This window comes from Petaurus breviceps, unplaced genomic scaffold (assembly GCF_028583685.1).
Source record: "Petaurus breviceps papuanus isolate PSGF00001 unplaced genomic scaffold, PetGlider_PUasm1.0 179, whole genome shotgun sequence".
Taxonomy (NCBI): domain Eukaryota; kingdom Metazoa; phylum Chordata; class Mammalia; order Diprotodontia; family Petauridae; genus Petaurus; species Petaurus breviceps.
The window spans coordinates 3,999,197-4,022,426 of NW_027185779.1; the positions used below are offsets into that span (position 1 = coordinate 3,999,197).

General features: G+C 38.4%; 1 long non-coding RNA gene across 2 annotated transcripts in view; it reads right to left on the bottom strand.

The window, feature by feature from the left end:
• Nucleotides 1-100: 100 nt before the first annotated feature.
• Nucleotides 101-23,230, bottom strand: part of LOC138160104 (uncharacterized) — a 34,176-nt gene continuing 11,046 nt past the window's right edge. For both annotated transcript variants that reach the window (XR_011168073.1, XR_011168075.1), the window contains exons 3-4: nucleotides 3,331-3,416; nucleotides 101-2,016 (exon numbers count right to left, since the gene is read on the bottom strand). This is a non-coding gene — a long non-coding RNA (uncharacterized lncRNA). The remainder of the gene's footprint in view (nucleotides 2,017-3,330; nucleotides 3,417-23,230) is intronic.

The window sequence follows — 23,230 nt, forward strand, 5'->3', positions numbered from 1 at the left end:
TGTGTGTGTGTGTGTGTGTGTGTGTGTGTGTGTGTGTGTGTGTGTGTAGGGTGTTAGGCAGCTGGAAAACAAAGGATTTAAGAATATGATAGTAGTCTGCAGATATCTGTAGGTTTGCAATGTGGAAGATTAATTAAGCTTCTTCTGTTTGGCTTTAGCTCACAGAAGTAGGGCAAATAGTTATAAGAAGAGAGATTTTAGCTCAGTAGAAGGAAAAATTTTATAACTGGAGGATAATATTGCATGTTCTATCTCAGTTTCTATGAGGAACATGATATTTTTGGGGGGAATTTTATTTGGACCTTTAAGTATTTAAAAATACATTTTTATTGCTATCTTTTGTTTTTATATTGCCTAAATTTCCTCTATTATTCTTCCTCCTCCCCCTCCCACATAGCCATCCCTTATCTCTTACCTCTATAGTGGGAAGAGCTATCTTCTCACATTTCTTCTTTGAGACCAAGCTTAGGAACATGCTTGTTTAATAAAATGTGATTTATTATTAATATTATGTTAGTGAGATGATGACAAAGTTTGGTCCTAACTCAATCCCAGAGGAAGTTACTGTAACCTTGACATGAGTGGGATACAGAAAAACCCCTGGCTAGGTTTTTCTTTCTTTTTTTTTTAAGCAATCGGGGTTAAGTAACTTGCTCAAGGTTACACGGCCAGGTGTTTCTGGGTGGGTGCTAAGTGTTTGAGCCTGGATTTGATCCCCAGGTCATACCAACACTGGAACTGGTGCTCTTACTCGCTGTGCTACCTGGCCGCCCCCGGCTGGGTTTTTCTTTCGCAGGGGCTGGTCATGTCTGTACTGGGGTAAGTGGGGTGGGGCACACTGGGGGTTCTCCCTGTCTTCTCTTGTCTCTCTAGGCCCTCATCTCTCATTCCCCTTCCCACCAGTAATTCTCACCACATCCTAGGTCATGGAAGATGACTTAAAGCAGCACTTTCCCCCAGATGGAGCCAGATATCTCCTCCAGCATCATCCTGCCACAGTGGTGGTTTGCATAAACAAATGCAAATGGTGGAGCTGGAACAAATTTGTGTTTCTAAACAAAGCATTATAAAAGAAATACCAGTAGCTTGGTTTGATGGATAGAGACGCAGAGTTGGGAAAACCAGGATTCAAACTTGCCTGTAATTGATGCTGTGACCACAGACACATAAATCACTGAACCTTTCTGAGCCTCAGTTTCCTCATCCAACACCTAGCACAGAACTTAGCACATGGTAGATAATTAATGTTTATTCACTAATCTGTTAAATGGAACTAAAACCATAATACCTACCTCAGAGTTGTTGTACACAGGAGATAATGTTTAGTACTATGTAAGTGCTAGTTACTATTATTAAAGTTTATAGAGAGCCAGAGAGAAAGTTACAATCATTTTTCTGTTAGTATACCCCTGATGTACACTATACTCAAAACCACTGGTGATTTCAGGCATGTGAAGACTTCCCCTGGTGTAATGGGTGGATGAGAACAATTTGTTTCAATGGCCATAAAGGTAGCTGAAGCAGGCACTGTGGAGTTCTTAGAGCTTGGCTAGACATCAAAGATGCCAAGGTCATCCACTGCATCCTGAGTCATTACCAGTCCTCTTGACTCTGTTCTGCCAACGGACAGTGATGACTATGGAGGAGAAAGTGAGGCTGACTACTTTGTGCAATTCTGCCTCACTTAAATCCAATTTACACATGAATCAAATGACATCACCCATACCATTTTACCATTTTTACCTATCCCAAAGTTCTGTGACAACAGGCAAGTGATGAAGCAGCAGGGGCAAATGTACTGGGAGCTGTAGTCACAACCCTGCACACAGGTGGCCCAGGCCATAAGGTCATCTTCTCACTGGAAGCAGCAGTGGGATTTTGCAGCCCCCTGAGTGTCTGAGCAACCTTTTAAGGATTGCACTGCTCACCTCCTAGTGAGAGGAAAGGGCTAGAAAAGGTGCCCTATAAATTGCCTGAGCTGGCTTGATTACCACGGCAGGGGGGAATCCCACCTTGCTATTGAAAGAGAAAAAAGTGTACAAAAACTTTTTTTTAGGTCATATTTTATTTTTAAAATTTATTTGCTTTTAGTTTTCAACATTCACTTTCATAAGATTTTGACTTCTAAATTTTTCCCCCTTCCTCCCCTCCCCACTCTTCAAGACAGCATATAATCTGATATAGGCTATACATGTACTGGTTGATTATTGTCCTTTGTTCTCAAAAAACGATCAAAATGACATCACTAAACTAGAGTCAAGTTTCAGTGTGTCTGACTGTGGCTGATTAGTCATGTTGTAAAAAAGAATTGGAACCAAAGGAAAAAGCCACACGAAAGAAAAAACAAACAAAAAAAGAGAAAATAGTATGCTTTGATTTGCATTCAGACTTCATAGTTCTTTCTCTGGATGTGGACAGCATTTTCTGTCTTTAGTCTTGGAACTGTCTTAGATCACTGCATTGTTGAGAAGAGCTAAGTCTATCAAAGCTGGCCATCACACAATGTTGCTGCTACTGTGTACAATGTTCTCTTGGTTCTACTCACTTCACTCTGCATCAGTTCATGTAGGTCTTTCCAGGTTTTTCTTTTCAGTCTACCTGCTCATCATTTATTATGGAACAATAGTATTCCATTATATTCATATACCACAACTTGGTCAGTCATTTCCCAGTTGATGGGCATCCCCTCAATTTCCAATTCTTTCTACCACAAAAAAGGGCTGCTGTAAATATTTTTTTTGAGGGGGGAAGGCAAGGCAATTGGGGTTTGGTGACTTGCCCTAGGTCACACAGCTAGTGTCAAGATTTTGAGGCTGGATTTGAACTCTGGTCCTTCTGACTCCAGGGCCAGTTCTCTATTCACTGTGTCACCTAGCTGCCCCTGTTATAAATATTTTTGAACAAATAGGTCCATTTTCATTTTTAGGATCTCCTTGAGATATAGACCTAGAAGTGGTATTGTTGGATCAAAGGGTATGAACAGTTTTATAGTCCTTTGGGTATAGTTCCAAATTGCTCTCCAGAATGGCTGGATCAATTCACAACTCCACCAACAATGCACTGTGTTCCAATTTTCCTACATCTCCAACATTTATCATTTTTCTTTTCTGTCATATTAGTCAATGTGATAGGTATAATGTTCTACCTCAAAGTTGTTTTAATTTACATTTCTCTAATCAATAGTGATTTAGAGATTTACAAAAACTTCTGCAAAGATAATTCCACTCACCATCAGTACATAGAATGTGTGTACACTTATAGACAACACAAAATCCAGTAGACCTGAAAAATGAACAACTAACTTTGAATACTGTGGATAAGTTCACTTACCTTGGCGGTAAACTTTCCAGGGATATATACATCGACAATGAGGTTGACACATGCATTGCCATAACTAGCTCAGTGATTGGGAGGCTCTGAAGGAAAGTGTGGAAGAGAAGAGGTATTAGACTGACTACCAAAACGAAGGTCTACAGAGTCATTGTGCTGACTTCATTGTTGTATGCCTCCAAAACCTGGACAGTCCACCAGTGCCATGCCAGGAAACTGAATTGCTTCCATTTGAATTGTCTTAGGAAGATTCTGAAGATCACCTGGCAGGATAAGATACCAGACACTGAGGTCCTTTTTCAAACTAAACTGCCAAACATTCTGACTCTATTGCAGAAAGCATAACTATGATGAGCTGGCCACCTTGTTCTAATGCCAAACATATGTTTGCCAAAACAATTATTTTATGGAAGACTCACAGGGCAAATGCTCACATGGTGGTTGGAAAAAGTGATACAAGGACACTCTTAAGGTCTGTCTTAAGAATTTTGGAATTGATTGGGATAAGACCACCTAGCATGGCATGCATCTGATCAGAGAAGATGTGATGCTCTATGAACAAAGTAGAATTGAAGTAGCTCAAAAGAAACGTGAGATGCACGAATTTAGAGAATGCATCCCAAATATTGACATGGACTATATGTATAGCCTAACCTGTGGTAGAGCATTCCGAGTTGCTATTGATCTGATCAGTCATAATCGTAAACACTATAACTTGACTTTAACTTAGTGATGTTATTTTGGTCCTCTTCAAGAACATAGGACAACAACCAACACTATACACTTGAATGTATCAGTATTTCAAAAAGAGAGGATCAGGATTTCATGCTTTGGGAAAACTGGGACTCAGAGCTGTTAAGTGATTTGCCCAAGATCATAAAATAGTAAATAGCAGAGACAGAACTGAAACAAAATCCTCTTTTCAAAAAATTGTTATTAATACATTTTGCATTTATATCATTGACATTTTCCAACAGTCTTCCCTTTCACTCTCCCCATCTCAGAGAACCATGCTTATAACAAAGAATAGAAATGAGAAAAAAAAGTTCAGCATAACTAATGAATACATTTTCGTAGTCTTTGGTTTCAAAGGTTCTGTTCTTTTCATTTAAAAATGTTGATAGTTATTGTATATATTATTTGCCTGGTTCTGCTTACTTCACCTGGCATCAGGTTTTACTTTCATGCTTCTCTGTTGTTTTTTACAGCACAGTAATATACCATTACATTCATGTACCACAACTTGTTTAGCCATTTCCTAGTTGATGGGTGTCTACTTTTGTTTCCAATCCTTTGGTACTACAAAAGGTGCTACAATAATATTTTATTATGAATAGGGCTTTTCTTTTTGTCAATGACTTCCTTAGTGTATACCTAAAAGTAAAATTTGAGTCAATGAGTATGCAAATTTTAGTCCCTTTCTTTACATAATTTCAAACTGCTTTCCTGAATAGATGGACCAAAATTCACAGCTATCCCATAAGTGAATTGGTGTGCCCATTTTCCCACAATTCATCTTTGTTATCTTTGCCAATTTGCTGGGCATAAGGTAAAATGTCTGGATTCTTTAAATTTTTTTTCTTATTATTAGTGATTTGGAGCATTCTTTCACATAGTTAATAGTTTGCAATTCTTTTGAGAACTGTTAGTTCATATTCTTTAATCACTTATCTATTAGGGAATGGCTTTTATATTTCTTTTAGTAGCTTTTATATCTTGAATATTAGGCCTAACTTAAGAGATATTTGATAAAAAAAAATCTTCCCAAATGACCCTTCTTACCTATCTGCATTATGTTTATGCAAAAGTTTTTCAACTTCATGTTATCAAAATTATTTTTAAATTATTAATCACTTTTTAAAATCACTACTAATCCCTTATTTGGTTAAGAATTAACTCCCTAGGGGCGGCTAGGTGGCACAGTGAATAGAGCACTGGCCCTGGAGTCAGGAGGACCTGAGTTCAAATTTTATCTCAGACACTGGACACACTTACTAGCCATGTGACTTTGGGCAAGTCATATAACCCCAACTGCCCTCCCCCCCCAAAAAAAAAAGAATTAACTCCCTAGTCACAGCTGTAAAAGGTATCTGATCTGGGTCTCTAAATGTTTTTGTACGATCTTCAACATTTAGGTTTTATATCTATTTTATGTCTATTTAAATCTATTTTATTGTGCTATATGGTGTGAAGATGCTGGTCAAAACAAACCTAATTTCTGTCAACTGCTTTCTAGTTTTACTAGTAATTTTTGTGAAATGGGGAAGAGACTATGCCTTCTAATCCAGGACTTTTCCAACAATACTAATATTACACAGCTATTTTAGATTTCACACTGAAAATGTTTACAGAGATTGACTGGCTTCCTTTCTCAGGCAAGGGTGGTGAAGACTAGATTCCTGCATTTGATTAGGAATGGGACTAGATGATCCCTAAATTTTATGAATCTGTAATTCCAGAGAGGTTACAATGGGATATTCTAGAGATTGATGAGGCAATTCAGACAGGCTTCCTGGAAAAACACTGAATAAGGTAATCTGAATATAAACTTTATAAATAAGTCATTCTAAGTATTTTTGCTTAATGCATTTTTCAAATGCCATCATAACCCATACTTAGGAGGCCTGTCTTCAAAAAAGACTTTTGTAAAATTAAAGGGTACCTTTTCACATTACAGATAGCATGAAATCTTGACAACTGAGTTTGAAATATTAATGACTTAATTGTATATCTTAAGAAAGTTATGTGCTATCAAAATGTGTGATCTAAACAATATCTAGCCCTCTATTCAACTTTCAACTACAATAAATTATTTTTAGTCTAGGTCCAGGACTTCTAAAATTTCACTCAAGAAAGCAGATGCTGCCTAAATTTAGAATGGATTGGAATAAATGTGCCAGCTGGTTATCTGATAAGCTACAAATGCTGCATAGCAAAGACTATTATGTTGAAAATATGTCAGTGACTAAAAAGTTGTTCATATGTGGTGCCTGAAGTCTGAAGGGTCATCAAGAGATTGTGTGATTTAATGGAAAGAATAATGGAGTTAGAGTCACCTTGACTTTGATCCCATCACTACCACCTGCTTTCTATGCCTGTTTCCTCACTTGTAAAATATTGATAATAAAGTTGTCAGAAGGATCAGATTATTATATATTTAAAGGCAGAAGAGATTTTTATTCAGGATCACCTAATCTTAATATTATTTTACAAATTAGGTAACTGACATTTGGATAAGTTAAATGACAAAGATCATGTAGCTAGGAATTTAATCCAGGTGGGATTTGAACCCAGGGTCTCTGGCTCTAAATCCAAAGTTCTTCAAATGATATGATTATACAAGGATGTAAGCTATCATTATGATTAGGAATAATTCCCTTCTGTGGTTCAGGGCTAATATTTATTTTTCTTTTACCTAATTATATGCTCTATTCTATGCCAAATGCCTCCTCCCAACTTTTGCATCTATAGTGCTTAACAGAGAATGAAGCATTGTGAGCCAGGCAGTGAATTCATTGAGGAAAAAAAAAGAGTGAAAGTGTCTTCAGTTCTAAATAACAGGAGGCAAAAAAGACTAAAACTAAGGAAATAGGTACATTTCTAAACCGGGTTAGAAAACTAGAGGCAAGAATAAGAAAACTAGGTTTAAAAAAAATTAAACTGGATATAATCTTATAATCCTGGTAACATCTAATAATTTTTTCAATGTTTGGCATGAAAAGCAAACATTGAATATAGTTGAGAGTACTGAATTTATGGTCTGGAGATATGGATTTATACCCTAATTTCATTCTTGGATAAATTATTTAACTTCTGGGTCTGTTTATCCATCTGGACAATCAGTCAATCAAATAAACATTTATTAAGAACCTACCATGTGCCAGGCTTTGTACTAAGCACCTGATATACAAAAAAAAAAGGCAAAAGAGAGTCCCTGTTCTTAAGAAATGCATAGTTGATATCAATAAAAAAAACCAATAGAAATTATATGATTATATCAATAGATGCAGAAAAAGCTTTTGACAAATAACACACAACATCCATTCCTATTAAAAACTCTAGAGAGCATAGGAATAAATGGAGCTTTCCTTAAAATGATAAGTAGTATCTTCCTAAAACCACAAGTAAGCATTATCTTTAATAGGAACAAGCTAGAAGCCTTCCCAATAAGATCAGGGGTGAAACAAGGACACCCATTATTACCAGTATTATTTAATATTATACTAGAAATGTTAGCTATAGCAATAAGAGAAGAAAAAAAATTAAAGGAATTAGAATAGGCAATAAGGAAATAAAATGATCACCCTTTGCAGATGATATGATTAGTATATTTAGAGAATCCTAGAGATTCAACCAAAAATACTAGATGAAATAATTAACAACTTTAGCAAAGTTGCAGGATATAAAATAAACCCACATAAATCATCAGCATTTCTATATATGACCAACAAAGCCTAACAGCAAGAGATGGAAAGAGAAATTCCATTTAAAATAACTGTAGAAAATATAAAATACTTGGGCATCTACCTGCCAAGACAAACCCAGGAACTATATGAACACAATTACAAAACACTCTTCACAAGGGGGCAGCTAGGTGGCACAGTGAATAGAGCACTGGCCCTGGATTCAGGAAGACCTGAGTTCAAATCCAACCTCAGACACTTAACACTTACTAGCTGTGTGACTTTGAGCAAGTCACTTAACCCCAAGTGCCCTGCCGTCCCCCCTCCAAAAAGAAAAAAAAAAAGGAGAGAATTGCATGCTCCCATGGGGGAGGGGGGAAGGGGAGGAGAGGGAGTGGGAGAAAATTTGCAACTCATGGGATTGTGGAACTGAATCTTGTAAACTAAAAGTAAACAAACAAATTAATAAAGACAAATAAAAGTACAAGAAGAAAAAAAAAACAACAAAACTCTCTTCATACAAATAAAGACAGATCTAAACAACTGAAGAAATCCCAATTTCTCATGGGCAGGCCAAGCCAATATAATAAAAATGACAATACAACCTAAATTAATTTACTTATTCAATGTCATACCAGTCAAACTACCAGAAAATTATTTTATAGAGTCAGAAAAAATAAAATTCACCTGGAAGAACAAAAGATCAAGAACATCATGGGAATTGATGAAAAAAAAATGAAGGAAGGTAGCCTAGACATACCAGATCTCAAACTATCTTATAAAGAAATAATCATCAAAACTATCTGATATGTTCAAAGAAATAGTGTGCTAGATCAGCGGAACAGATTAGGTGCACAAGACACATTAGTAAATGACCTTAGTGATCTAGTGTTTGGTAAACCCAAAGACACCACCAACTTTTGGGGAAAGAAGTCAATATTTGACAAAAACTGCTGGAAAAACTGGAAAACAGTATGGCAGAAAAATAGGTAAAGACCAACATCTTACACCATATACTGAGATAACATCAAAACAGGTACATTATTCATACATAAAGTGTGATACCATAAGCAAATCAGCACAGCAGGGAATAGTATACCTGTTAGATCTAGGGAGAGGAGAAGAATTTATGATCAAACAAGAGATGGAAAAAATTATGAAATGCAAAATGGATAATTTTGATTACATTAAAGTTTTTGCACAAACAAAACCAAGGCAACCAAGATTAGAAAGAAAAGCACAAAACTGGGAAACAATTTTTAGAGTCATTGTTTTAAATAAAGGCCTCATTTCTGAAATATAGAATGTATTTAAATTTGAATATATAGAACTGAGTCAAATTTATTTTTTATTTTTATAATTTATTTATTTTTAATTTTCAACATTTACTTCCATAAGATTTTGAGTTTTAAATTTTCTCCCCCTCCTTTTTCTCCCCCCTCCCCAAAATGGCATTCAGTCTGATATAGGCTCTAGTTATACATTCATAGTAAACATATTTTCACATTAGACATGATGTAAAGAAGAATTAGAACCAATGGGAGGAACCATGAGAAAGAAGAAACAAAACAAAACAACAAAAGAAAAAGACAGCAAATAATATGCTTCCATCTTTATTCAGACTCCAAAGTTCTTTCTCTGGATGTGGATAGCACTTTCCATCATGAGTCTTTTGGAGTTGTCTTAGATCCTTCCATTGCTGAGAAGAGCCAACTCTATCAAAGTCAGTCACTGCACAATGTGGCTGTTACTGTGAACAATGTTTTGTTTCTGCTCATTTTACTCAGCATCAGTTCATATAAGTCTTTCCAGGTTTATCTGAAGAACTGAGTCAAATTTATAAGAATACAAGTCATTTACCAATTGATAAATGGTCAAAGGATATGAACAGGCAGTTGATGAAGATGAAGATGAAGAAATCAAAGCTATCTATAGTTATATGAAAAAATGCTCTAAATCACTATTGATTAAAGAAATGCATATTAAAACAACTCTCAGGTACCACCTCACACCTGCCATATTGGTTCATATGACAGAAAAGGAAAATGATAAATATTGGAGGGGATGTTGGGAAAACTGGGACACTAATACACTGTTGGTGGAGCTGTGAAGTGATCCAACTATTCTGGAGAACAATTTGGAGCTATGCCCAAGGGCAATCAAACTGTGCATACCTTTGATTCAGCAATATCCCTTCTAGGGCTGTATCCCAAAGAGATTTTTTTTAGAAAATGGAAATGGAACTATTTGTACAAAAATATTTATAGCACCTCTTTTTTGGTGGCAAAGAATTGGAAATTGTGGGGATACCCATCAATTGAGGAATGGCTAAGCAAGTGTAATGGAAATGCAAATTTAAAGATCTTCCCTGCCCTTAGGCCCTTTGATAGGCTTAAGAGACTCTGAGAACCTTCCATGATTTGAAAATATACTCTGCCTCCTAATAGGCTGAATGTGGTCACATGGAGCCTGTGGCAGGAGGCTTGGTTTTCAGGAATGCCCACACCTTGATGCTGTGTGATTGGGCAGTGGGTCAAGAGGGTGGTTACATTCTGTGACCCAGGAGAAGGCTGTATAATCCCTGATGTGAGGCTTTGCTTTGGGGCTCACTTTGAGAAGTGTTCTGTGATTTGATCAGATGAGACTCTGGGAAGCCGTTTTTGAGAGCCCCCCCAGCTTTGAAAAACCCAGATGTTGATTTGGTATGGATGTAATGATTGGACAGTTTGGAAACCTGTCTACTTGATCTGTTTCTCTGTCTTGATAATTCTGTCTGTATACTCTAAAGTTCGGGGTGCTGACCTTTTTCCCCTGAACTAGGTGAACGATACATATTTGACTGATTAAAGTAAGCTTGTTAACCCATTTTGAGTTGCTTTCCTTTAACAAAGCAGATCTAAGAACCTGTGTTGGCAGCCACCCTGGGGACGCTGGGGTGCTTGCTGATACAGCAAGTTGTGGTGTATGATGTTAACGGAATACTACTGTACTATAAGAAATGACAAGCAGGATGATTTCAGAAAAACCTGGAAAGACGTACACAAACTGATACAAAGTCAAGTGAGCAGAACCAGGAAAATATTGTACACAGTAACAGCAGTACTGTAACTATGAATGACTTAGCTCTTCTCAGCAATACAATGATCCAAGACAATCCCAAAGGATTCATGATGAAAAATGTTATCCACATTCAGAGAAAGAATCGATGGAGACTGAATAAAGATCAAAGCACTATTTTCACTCTTTTTTTGGTTTTCTTTTGGTCTGTTTCTTCTTTTACAACATAACCAACATGGAAACATGTTTCACATGATTGTGTATGTGTGTGTGTGTGTGTGTGTATAACAAATTGCTTACTGTCTTAAGGAGAAAAGTGAAAGGAGGGAGAAAATTTGGAACTCAAAATTTAAAAAAACCGAATGTAAAAATCCTCTTTACATTAATTGGGAAAAATAAAATATTATCTTAAAAACAAAACTTACAGTTGAATGAGGGAGACAACATAAAAGCAGCTATGTACAAAATATATACAGGATATATTGGAAATAATAGAAGAAAGGCACTAGCATTAAGGGGGATCAGGATTTTTGATCAGGATCAAGGTTTTTCATACAAGATGGGATTTTAGCTGAGACTTGAAGAAAGTCAGAGAATCCAGAAGACAGAAACTAGGAGGGAGAGTTTATTATCGGCATATGTAACAGTTAGTGAAAATGCCTGGATTGGGGACTTGGGGTATCTTGTTTGAAGAATAGCAAGGAGGTCAGTGTTATTGGATAGAAGAATACATAGGGGGTAAAACAAGGTATTAGAAAACTAGAAAGGTAGGAGGCCAGGTTACAAAAAGTCTTTGAGGGGCAGCTAGGTGGCGCAGTGAGTAAAGCGCTGGACCTGGAGTCGAGAGGACCTGAGTTTGGTTCTGGCTTTAGACACTTAACATCCACCCAAAAAAACTAGCCGTGTAACCTTGGGCAACTTACTTAACCCCAGTTGCCTTCCAAAAAAAAAACAAACAAAAAAAAGTCTTTGAATGTAAAACAGAGGATTTTATATTTGATCCTGGAGATTATAGGAAGCCTCTAAAGTTTATTGAGTAAGAGGGTGTGATGAATGAAATATCCCAAGAGACAGAGGTTCTGGGTAATTAATAATCAATTTATTAATTATGTTAGCCAGAAATCAATAAGTTGATGGTCAGTGGTTTCTCTTGGCAAACAAGACAAAAGACATGGAGAGTCTGAAAGCTTTAAAGAATTCTTGACAGAATTCCCTTGACAATTGATAATCAACCCTGAAAGGTGGACATTTCTTGCCAAGAATATGGCTTGATCATGAGACTCAGACACCTCCAGAAATCTGCACAAGGAAATCCATCTCCATCTAGACCACTCTAGCAGGTACTCCTTCATGAGAAAGTCACCCTCCTCCTGGTAAGAATTCACCTAGACTAAATACTGTTTATACTCTAAACAGAGGTAAGATCTCCTAGTTGGGTATGGTCTTTACAGAGAGTTAAAAAGAGAGTGAGAAGAAAGGAAGTGCGTTGAGTATAGGTGGTCTTCTTAAGCAATTTCGCCACAAAAGGGAGAAAAGATATGGTATGAAAGTTAGTGGGGATGGACAGATTAAATGAGGGTTTTTTGAGGATGGGAGAGACATGGGGATGTTTGTAGGCAGTATACAATCAGTCATTAGACAAAGAGAGACTAAAGACAAGCAAGACAGCAGGGACGATGGAGGGGGCAATCAGCTGGAGAAGACAGGATGGAATGGGATCATTTGTGCAAGTAGAGAGGTTTGCTGTGGTAAGGAAAAGGTCTGCCTCATCATGTGAGACAGAAGTGAAGGTGGAGAAGGAGGAGAAGGTGGCAGGAAGCATATGGGTGATGTTAGATGAAGATGAAGAGAGAAGAGGGGGCTCTCCCAAATCTCTCATTTTTTTTTAAAGTGAAATATGAGCCAAGGTATTCAGCTACTAGTATAGGGTGAAGTGCAGACATGAGTATTTTAAGAAGGTATGAAGGGGCGGCTAGGTGGCACAGTGAATAGAGCAACTGGCCCTGGAGTCAGGAGGACCTGAGTTCAAATCTGACCTCAAACACTTAACACTTACTAGCCATGTGACCTTGGGCAAGTCACAACCCCAATTGCCATGCCTTCCCCCTTCAAAAAAAAAGCAAAGAAAAAAAAGAAGGTATGAAAAATTTCGGGAGAGATGCTGTAATGAGTGGAATGGTGAAGATCTCAATGTCTGGTACTTTACCTTGCCAGGTGATCTTCAGAATCTTCCTAAGGCAATTCAAATGGAAGCAATTGAGTTTCCTGACATAGCAATGGCATACTGTTCAATTTTCACAGGCATACAACAATAAGGTCAGGACAACAGCTTCATAGACCTTCAGTTTGGTAGGCAGTCTAATATCTTTTCTTTTCCATACTTTCCTTCGTAGACTCCAAAAAAAATGAGTTAGGTCTGGCAATGCTTGGTTCAGCCTCATCATCTTTGTGTACATCTCTGGAAAGTATACTGCCAAGGTAAGTGAACTTATCCACAGCATTCAAAATTGTTCCATTTGCTGTAACTGGTAGTTCCATGTATGGATGGTGTAGTCCTGGCTGATGGGGAACCTCTGTTTCCTTGGTGTTAATGGTTAGGCCAAAATTAGCACAAGCAGCAGAGAAACAACCCATGCTTTGTTGCATCTCAGTCTCAGAGGCTGCACTGAATACACAATCATCTCCAAACAAAAAGTTGCACACCAACACTCCTTCTACTTTAGTCTTGGCTTTTAGCCTTTTAAAGTTAAATAGTTTACCATGAGTGTAGTAGCTGCACTTGATGCTGTTTACATCTTCATTGAAGGAGTCAACAACATCAGTGAAAACATGCTAAAAAGCACAGGAGCAAGCACACAGCCCTGCTTCCCTCCACTGGTGACTGGGAAAGCAAAAGAGCATCGTCCATTATCCAGAACCCATGTAAGCATACTGTCATGGAACTAATGTAAGATAATGATGAACTTCTCCAGGCAACCAAATTTTTCCATGATCTTCCACAAACCCTCACAACTGATAGTATCAAAGGGCTTTGTCAGATCGACAAATATCATGTACAGACCTGTATTCTGCTCCTAGAATTTTTCCTGGAGTTGTGAGGCAACAAACACCATCCTGATCATTCTTGGACCTTTCTGAAGCCACACTGGATCTTGGGTATATGAACATCTTCCAAGTGAAGGATCAGCCTATGAAGGAAAACTCTGGCAAGGATCTTGCCAATAATGACTAAGAGAGAAACATCTCCCCCACCCTGACTATGATTGTCACAGGATATTCTGTTTCCTTTTCCTATCTTGAGAAGGATAATGGAGGCATCCTCAAACTCCTGGTGGAAAACTTCTTGCCATATAACTTGGAAAATTTCAGTAAGCTTTTTCTGAGCAGTGGACCCCCTCTATTGTAAATCTCAGCTAGAATGGGATCAGTACTAGCAGTTTGCCACATGAAAATAACTTAATGGTTTTAAAAACCTCTTCTTCAATTGGAAGTTCAGCTAGAGAGAGACTGATTTCAACCTGGGGTATATGGTCAATGGCTTCAGGACTGATTAATGAGAGTCTGTTGAGAACACTATGAAAATGTTCTGCCCATCTGTCCAAGATCATGTCCTTATTACTAATCAGTGTGGCTTCATCAAGCACTGAGTAGTTGAGATGCACCATAGGTCTTTGGCACATAAATAGCCTTTAGAGAATTACAGAGCATTTTAGGTTGTTACTATCAGCATAAAACTGAATTTTATCTGCCTTCTTACTGCGTCAAGAATTTAGCATCTCTCTAAGCTTTGCTTGTACTTTACTTTTGATGGAGTTCAACCCTGCCTTCTTAGAGACAGATGAACTATACTGCTAGGAACCCCTGTGGAGTTCTCATTTTTCCATTTAGGAGCTTCTGAATTTCCCCATCATTTTCATCAAACCAATACTGATGTGTGTGAGTGTTTGTAATGGTAATGGTAATATGAATATCTTCCCTGCTTTGAAGATATACCCTGCCCCTCTAATAGGCTGAATGTAATCACATGGAGCCTATGCTGGGAGGAGTTAGCTGAAGGGTGGAGCAGAGCCTACAGGAAGCTGGGAGTCAAGAGCAGTTAGACAAGGTTGGGAGGCAAGGACAAATTAGAGGGAGACAGTTACGCTTGTGAGTAAATATTGGTTTAGTGTTGGTTTGTGGAAAGGCTAAAGGATGCTGTGGCTCTTTTTGTTGTTATGGCTTATTAACTTCTTTGCTACTATGATGGAACTGGCTTACTGGCTTTGGAATTCAGTTTTCTGGTGTTGGAATAAATGTTTTGCTTCTGTCTTCTATATGGAGTCTGTTATATTTTGTGATTGAGCACTATACAGGTATATTTATAGTGACTATCAGCACTGTAACTATTGCATTGGTGCTACAGTGTTCTAGCCCAGTTGAATAAATGTGGTGCTCTACACCAAATCTCTGAAAGTTGCCCACTTCTTTTCATTTTTCTAATGCTTTATTAACTTCTGATTTACATCATTCATTTCTGCCAGATTTTGAGTTACAAATTTTCTCCCCATTTTTCCCCTACCCACCACCTGAAAATAGCAGTCCCACAGGATATCCCCTCCTCCAATCTGCTCTCTCCCATATCTTCTCCTGTACCCGCTTCAACTTTTCCAGTAGGGCATGGTGAATCTCTATGCCCCAGTGCCTATATAACTTATTTCCCAATTACATGTAAAATAGTATTAATAATAGTATATATATATTTTAAACATTTGATTTTAAAACTTTGAATTCCAGATTCATTCCCTTCCTCCCTTGTCACCCACCCTTACTGGGAAGATAAGCAATTCAGTATAGGTTGTACATGTGTAGCTAGTGAAAAACATTACCATAGTAGATATATTGTAAAAGACTGACTATATTTCCCTCCCTCCTATCCCACCTCCCACTTGTTTTATTTTCTACTTTGATCCTGTCCCTTTTCAAAAGTGGGTGCTTCCAAATTCCCTCCTTCCCAGCCTGTCCTCCTTTCCATCATCCCCCCCTCTCATCCCCTTTCTTCCTACTCTATTATAGGGTAAGATACCCTATTTAGTGTGTATGTTATTCCCTCCCTGAGCCAAATTCAATGACAATAAGATTTACCCATACCCTTTTGCCTTCCTATTCTCCCCATCCATTGTAACCACTTTCCCTTGCCTCTTCAATATGAGATAGTTTACCCCATTCTGTCTTTCCCATCTCCTCTCATTATATTCCTCTTTCACCTCTTGATTTCACCTTTTAAGTATCATCCCTTTCTATTAAATTGGCCCTGTGACCTTGTAAGGGTTATGGGATTTAAAGATCTTCCATGCCCCATGGACGTGCTGACATAGCAGGAAGGGGCGGAGCAAGAGAAAGCGAAAGCCAGGGAAAGCGAAAGCGAGGGAAAGTGAAAGCCGAGCTAGCGTTCCTGCGGTGGCTGGCGGCGGTGGCAACGGCGGCAGTAGCAGCAGAGGCAGCGGCAGCGCGAAGCCCTTTTTTGAGTTAGGACTGCTAAGGACTTTCTGCTAAGGACTCCTGCTGAGGACTGCCAGGGGCCGGAGCTGCTGGGAGCGCGCTTCCAGGACGCTGGGTGGTTGCTGTGCGTGGGGAGAGGAGGACCTTTGCCTAAGGTAGCCTGTTCTGTTTTAAGCTTGAAAATGTGGGTGTTTTCTACTTTATCTACCTGTGCCAATGTCATAACTACTCTGATGGCTTTCACTTTCTGGTTTTGGGACTCAGTCTTTTGGTATCTTAATAAATTTTCTAGTTTATTTCCCCATATGGCAAGCATGACGTATTTTGTAATGGATAATTATATCAGCATATTTGTAATCTCCATAGGCTTTGTGAATATGGCATTGCTGATACAGACCTCTATCTATGTATACCTGTAAACATATATACACACATCATATCCCATAGACCCTCCAATATAGACATATATATATATATTTCTATTCCCTTCAACTATTTTCATACTGAGAAAAGTTTCATCAGTTACAATTATCGTTTTTCCATGTAGGAATGTTAATAGTTCAACTTTGATAAGTTTCTTATGATTTCTTTTCCCTGTTTAGCTTCTCATGTTTCTCTTGCTTCTTGTATCTGAATGTCAAATTTTCTATTCAACTCTGGTTTTTTCATCAAGAATGCTTGAAAGCCCTCTATTCCACTGAACTTTCCCCTGAAACATGATACTCAGTTTTGCTGGGTAGGTGATTCTTGGTTTTAATCCCAGCTCCTTTGACCTCTGGAATATCACATTCCAAGCCCTTCAATCCCTCAGCGTAGAAGCTGCCAGGTCCTGAGTTATCCTGATTGTGTTTCCACAATATTCAAATTGTTTCTTCCTGGCTGCTTGTAATATTCTCTCCTTGATCTGGGAATTTCAGAACCTGGCTATAATATTCCTAGGAGTTTTCTTTTTGGGATCTTTTTCAGGGGGTGATTGGTGGATTCTTTCAACCTCTATTTTGCCCTCTGGTTCTAAAACATCAGGGCAGTTTTCCTTGAGAATTTCTTGGAGGATGATTTCTAGGTTCTTTCTTTGATCATGGCTTTCAGGTAGTCCAATAATTTTAAAATTATATCTCCTGGATCTATTTTCCAGGTCAGTGGTTTTTCCAATGACATATTTCACATTGCCTTCTATTCTTTCATTTGTTTGGATCTGTTTCACAGCATCTTGATTTCTCATAAAGTCATTAGCTTCCATTTACTCCCATCTAATTCTGAAGGAATGATTCTTCTCAGTGAACTTTTGAGATTCTTTTTCCATCTGGCAAATTTGGCTTTTTAAGGCATTCTTCTCCTCATTGCCTTTTTGAGCCTCTTTTGCCATTTGAGTTAGTCTGTTTTTTTAAGGTATTATTTTCCTCAGTCAGGCTGTTGACTCTCATTTCATTATTTTCTTGCATCATTCTCATTTCTTTTCCCAATTTTTCCTCCACTTCTCTTATCTGCTTCTTAAGGTCCTCTATGGCCTGTAACCAGCTCGTATTTTTCTTGGAAGCTTTTGGTGCAGGAGTTCTGACTTCACTGTCTTCCTCCTGTTCCATGCTTTGATCCTTTTTGTCCCCCAAATAGGAGTCTAATGTTGATTGCTCTGCTTGGCTTGCTTCCTTTGCCTGATCATGTCACCACTCAGTCACTTGACCCCTGGACTTTTTGCCACAGCAGGACTCTGCCACCAGACAGGGGAGCTTTGTTCCAAATGCTGGGGTTTTCTCAGCTGCCAGAGGTATTAGTTGGGTGCCCTCTCTGAAGCCTCCACACGCTCTGGCAAGCTGGTCACACACCCCAGGACCTCCACGCTAGACCGCAATCCAGATCCAAGCAGGTTAAAGTAAGAGCGATTATCCTTCAGACTGGTCACTTGGTCCACCTACACTCTGCGGGCCAGGAGCTGAAGCTGCCACGTGGCAGCAGCTGTGCTGCAGCCCTCAGTGGCTTCTCACCCCGGGGGCAAAATACAATGTACTATCAACTACTGGGTCCCAAAGTCCACACTGCATGGACCTCTCACTTTGTCCTTATCATCTATGTGTTGATAATTCTGGATCGCCACAGCTGCTGGTTGGTCAGGCCCACCCTGGGGCTAAAACCTCAGGGTGGAGCGGGGTGCTGTGCTGGCTAATTCCTGCCGGCCTGCTGGGCTGTCCTCAGTGGGAGGTTAGCTTCTTTGTGTCGTTTTTTGGGTTCTGCAGCTCCAAAGTTTGTTTAGAGTCCCCTTTTACATGAACTGGAGGTCCTGTTTTTACTCCACCATCTTCACTCTGCCCCCGCTGCCCACTTCTTTTCTGCACCACTGTTGCTAGCAGTGTGTTGGCTCCATTTTCTGAGTAAGCAACAAACTGTTTGCTCTAATTTGTTGACATTAAATCTTCAGTAGTCATCTTGCCTTGGGGCACCTGCTTTTGAATTTTAATGTTTAGCTTGGACAGGATAAGTCTACAATCTATGATTGGTCCTATACTTTGCATCCCCCATCACCTGGAAAATGTCAGTGTTTGCTGGGAGGATGCAGCTGCAAAGTTTTATTTCATAAACAGAAGATTGTATTGGTGATGAGGTCATGAGATGCACACATCTTCAACAGTAAGTGACCATTGCTGTCACTATTTCTGACTTCATTCCTCCCAAGGACTCCCTGCCATGTCTGATAGTCTATGCCTACTCTGACTACTGGTAATGAGAGTCTCCAAGTCTTTATAATTTTTTTTTTTACCTTACCAGGGTTCATCATGGTGGCAGCATACACACTGACGATAGTGGCTTGGCACTTTCCTGAAAGTGACAATTACATTATCACGAACCTGTGTTTACTTCTTTTGGGAGGCATACAAATTTGTTGACTAGATAAAATAGATTGAGAAACTTATGTCAGAGGTGGGACTTGAACCCAGTTCATCCTGGCTAGGAGACCAGCTTTCTAGCTACCATGCCATAACACCTCTCTTATTATTTATGGAATATTAGATAATAAAATGACTTGATAAGAATACTACTACTATCACCACCCTACATTTTTGCAAATTTTCTGAAGCTTATAGGAATTTTTAAAATATTCCAAGTTCATTTTCCTTGCATCTTTAGAAAAACTTGTTTTGTTTATTTTAACAGTATAGTTCTTTTATCTATAAAATTGAATCTACTAGGGGCGGCCAGGTGGCTCAGTGAGTAAGAGCACCGGCTCCAGTGTTGGGATGACCTGGAGATTGAATACCGGGCTCAGATACTCAGTACCACACCCAGAAATAACTGGCCATGTAAGCTTGAGCAAGTTACTTAACCCCAATTGCTCTAAAAAAAAAATTTTGAATCTACCAATGCAAAAACTAGCCTTGTGACCTTGGGCAAGTCACTTAACCCCAATTACCCTCCAAAAAGCCAAAAAAAATTTGAATCTACCAACTTTTCAGCCAGGAAACTCAGAAAAAAAGAGAACTGAAAGAAAATATGAAGATGTTATACAGGATGAGGAAATTCTAACTAATGCTTTTCCCCTTGTGATATGTCCTTCAAATCTGTATAACAACAACAAAAAAAAAATTTAAGGAACCAAAACAGAAATTCAAGAAACCAAAACTAATTACAAAAGTGATTGATACATTCTGGCACAGCATTTCACTTGCAGTATAAAATGAATTGAAGGGAAATGAAACATACCCAAGTTTATGTGTTTATGTAATGCTATACTAAGCATATATAAGTTTCAAGAAGACAGGGGCCATTAACATAAAAATAAACTGCAACTACAATATAGTAATGAAATTAGTTTTTCAAAATTTCAGAAAAGCAACATGTATCCCAATGAAAATAGAAGATTTGGAATTTGAAATACTGAAAACTCAGGGATGCCAATCAGTATTAACAGAGACTACTTGGCTTTTCTTTACTTTGAATCCATCCTTTAATGATCTCCTGAATCCTAAGGACTGTGAGATTTCCTGTTAAAACTTACCTCATCTTCAAAGCATCGAAAATCTTCCATCCATCTAGCTAATAATCCACAAATATTTAATAAATGCCAAATCGTGCTAAATACCACAGGGGACATAGAGACACATAAGTAATTTTGCTGTAACCAATGTATTTTTGCAGTAATGTCATTAATACATTGTAACAAAATCTCATGTTGCTGTTCACCTTGAGGCACAAATCAAGTGCTTGGCAATCATCTGAACTAACTCCACCTTGTAACATTGTTTCACATAATAACATGGTTAGGGAAAGTACTGGCAATAACAGCTATAGGAAAGCTTCATGGGAAAAGGTGGGATTTGCACTGGGTTTTTCAAAATGGGAAAATTTTTGATAGGTGAATATGGGTTAGGGGCATTGTAGGCAGAGGAAACAATAAAATAAAAGGCATGACAAAAAGGAAAATATAACACATTTTCATAGGATGGTTTATCTATGGCCCAAATGTTCCTTTAGGGAAGAAATGGAGAAAAAAATGAAAAAAAGCAAGTTGGGTCAGACTTTAGGAGGACCTGAATTTTGGGATGGGAGAGAGGAATACAACAATTGTGAAAATTACATGATAAAACATGGTTTTAGGAAGAATAGTCTGACAGCAGTGTGTAGGACAAAATTGTAAATTAGAGAGACAGGTGACATGTAGATCAGTTAGAAAGCTACTGAAATAATTCAGGTACTGTGGGATAATGTTTTTTTTTTTAATTTTGCTTTTTGGAGGGCAATTGGGGTTAAGCAACTTGCCCAAGGTCACATGGCTAGTTTTTTGTGTTAAGTGTCTGAGGTCACATTTGAACTCAGGTCCTCCTGACTCCAGAGCCAGTGTTCTATTCACTACACCACTTAGCCACCCTGGGATAATGTTTTGACTTAGTGTTGTATTAGCAGGAATGGATAATAGAGTTGGATACAAAATAAGTTGTAAAGGAAGAAGGTGACTAGAACATGACAACTATCTGGATGTGGAGAAAAGGAAAAAGAGATGAGTAGCCTAATATAGTGGGTAAAGTCTTGGACCTATAGTCAAGAAGGGCCTGGGTTCAAATGCTGCTGCCACCAACATTTACAAGTTGTGTGACCATAGACAAGTCACTTAACTTCTTAAAGTCTCTATTTCCTTATTGGTAAAATACTTCTGATTCTTATTAGCTATACTGACCATGAACAAAATACTTAAATCTTTCTAACTCTTGTTTCCTCATTTTTTTTTTTAATCCTAAGTGGCTAAACACAGTGCTTTACATGCAGGAGATATTTAAGAAAACTTCACTAAAAAAATTAAAATGAATTCAATTTTATTGTAATGACCTTGCACACACCTCTCTTTGATGTTTCCACTAGTGTCTAGCCTTAGGAAATCCACATCCAATAGTTTATAAACTACTTAAGAGGTAGGACTATTTCTTTTTTGTTTTTATATTTCCTGTGCTTAGCAAAGTATCTGGTAATATAACATAACAGGTAATAATAACAACAATTAATGTTTATATAGCATTTTAAGATTGGTAAAGTACTTTACAAATATTATCTCATCTTATCTTCACAACAATTCTGTGAGGTACATGTTATTACCCCATTTTACAAAATGAGGGAACTGAGGGGTGGCTAGGTGGTGCAGTGAGTAGAAGCACGAACCCTAGTCAAGAGGACCTGAGTTCAAATCTGGCCTCAGACACTTAACACAAAAACTAGCCATGTGACCTTGGAAATGAGGAAACTGAGGCAAATAGTTTGATTTTTTTTGGAGGAGGAAGGCACAGCAATTGGGATTGTGTCTTGCCAAAGGTCACACAGCTAGGAAGTGTCAAGTGTCTTGAGGCCACATTTGAAGTCAGGTCCTCCTGACTCCAGCCCTGTTGTTCACTTTGCCACCTAGCTGCCCAGAGACAAATATTTTTAAGTGACTTACAGTCGCATACGTAGTAAGTATCTGAGGTTTCATTTGAACTCAGGTCCTTCCTGCCTCCAGACCCCCAGCTATATACCAACTATACCACCTAGCTGACTCTTAAATATACGTTAAAAAAAAAAGCTTTTGATTGTTATCTTCTGATTCCTTTTTTTTAAGTTTTTTTTTTTTTTTGCTTTTTGGAGGGCAATTGGGGTTAAGAGACTTGCCCAAGGTCACACGGCTAGTTTTTGTGTTAAATGTCTGAGGCTGGATTTGAACTCAGGTACTCCTGACTCCAGGGCCGGTGCTCTATTCACTGCAACACCTACCCGCCCATATCTGATTCCTTTTTTAAGGCAAAAACATAGATACATAACTTTTCCTTATTACATTTTGGATAACTGTAATGTAATGCCAAGGAAAGACAACTTCCCAAGGTTCAGAATACCAGCATAGGTGCTCTCCATTTTATTCAGTGACAAACCAAGAACAGAGAAGATCAAAACATCACATCATTCCAAATACAGCATTTACTAAGCGTGATTAAATAATCTCCAAGTACTACCCCACCCCAGGACCTTCCAATCATTCAATCAATTACAAAGTCCCTGTTCTAAATACTTCTCCACCCCTAGGCTATACCTTCATTTGGTCCACCACAAAGCCCCTCTTCTCAAATGGAGATTAGTTTCCAAACATAAGGTCAAAAGTTCCCCACCCCTGGATCACAATTGAATCTACCCCAGAGTTACATCAAGTTTAAACACAGCACTTAATACCCAAATGGAGGTTTTTTTCTTCATCTTGACAGGAGGCAAGTTCTCAGCAATCTTAGTTCCTGGGGAGACAAGGCTTAGCAAGGCCATAAGATACATTGCCAGTCCCTTCATGAATTTATCCTCTGTCTGTAGAACAGTCCTAGAACCCCTGAACACATTAGCAAAGCCCTCTCCCAGGATTTCTGTAAACATACAACAAGAAAATCCTTCTTCAGGGCTTCTGAACCAACAGAAAGGCTCCCAGACCCCTGCAACAACAGCACTGTCCTTCACCAGTGGACAGTATT